The following is a 209-nucleotide window of genomic DNA, read 5'->3' as shown; positions in this document are numbered from 1 at the left end:
TGGACACTGCCCAGCTGCCGCGCCGCTCTCACCGCACCCGAGCCCGGGGCCCGGCCGGCCGCGCCCGCGTCCCCCTTTACCTCCAGCCCGCCTCAGGGCTCGGCCCGCCGCCACCACCGCGACCGCCACCTCCATCCTGGGCTCCCCAAGGCCCCGATTCACTAACGCCGCTTCCGCAGGGCGCCGGCGCCGGCGCGAAGGCCACCTCC

General features: G+C 78.0%; 1 protein-coding gene across 1 annotated transcript in view; it reads right to left on the bottom strand.

The window, feature by feature from the left end:
• Positions 1-209, bottom strand: part of DAGLA (diacylglycerol lipase alpha) — a 66,456-nt gene extending 66,247 nt beyond the window's left edge. The window contains exon 1 of the mRNA XM_005226931.5: positions 81-209. The gene's annotated coding sequence lies outside the window, so the exon portion shown is untranslated. The remainder of the gene's footprint in view (positions 1-80) is intronic.

Source organism: Bos taurus, chromosome 29 (assembly GCF_002263795.3).
Source record: "Bos taurus isolate L1 Dominette 01449 registration number 42190680 breed Hereford chromosome 29, ARS-UCD2.0, whole genome shotgun sequence".
Lineage (NCBI taxonomy): Eukaryota > Metazoa > Chordata > Mammalia > Artiodactyla > Bovidae > Bos > Bos taurus.
The sequence above is the reverse complement of the archived record's forward strand: the minus strand, read 5'-3'. Positions and strand labels throughout refer to the sequence as shown.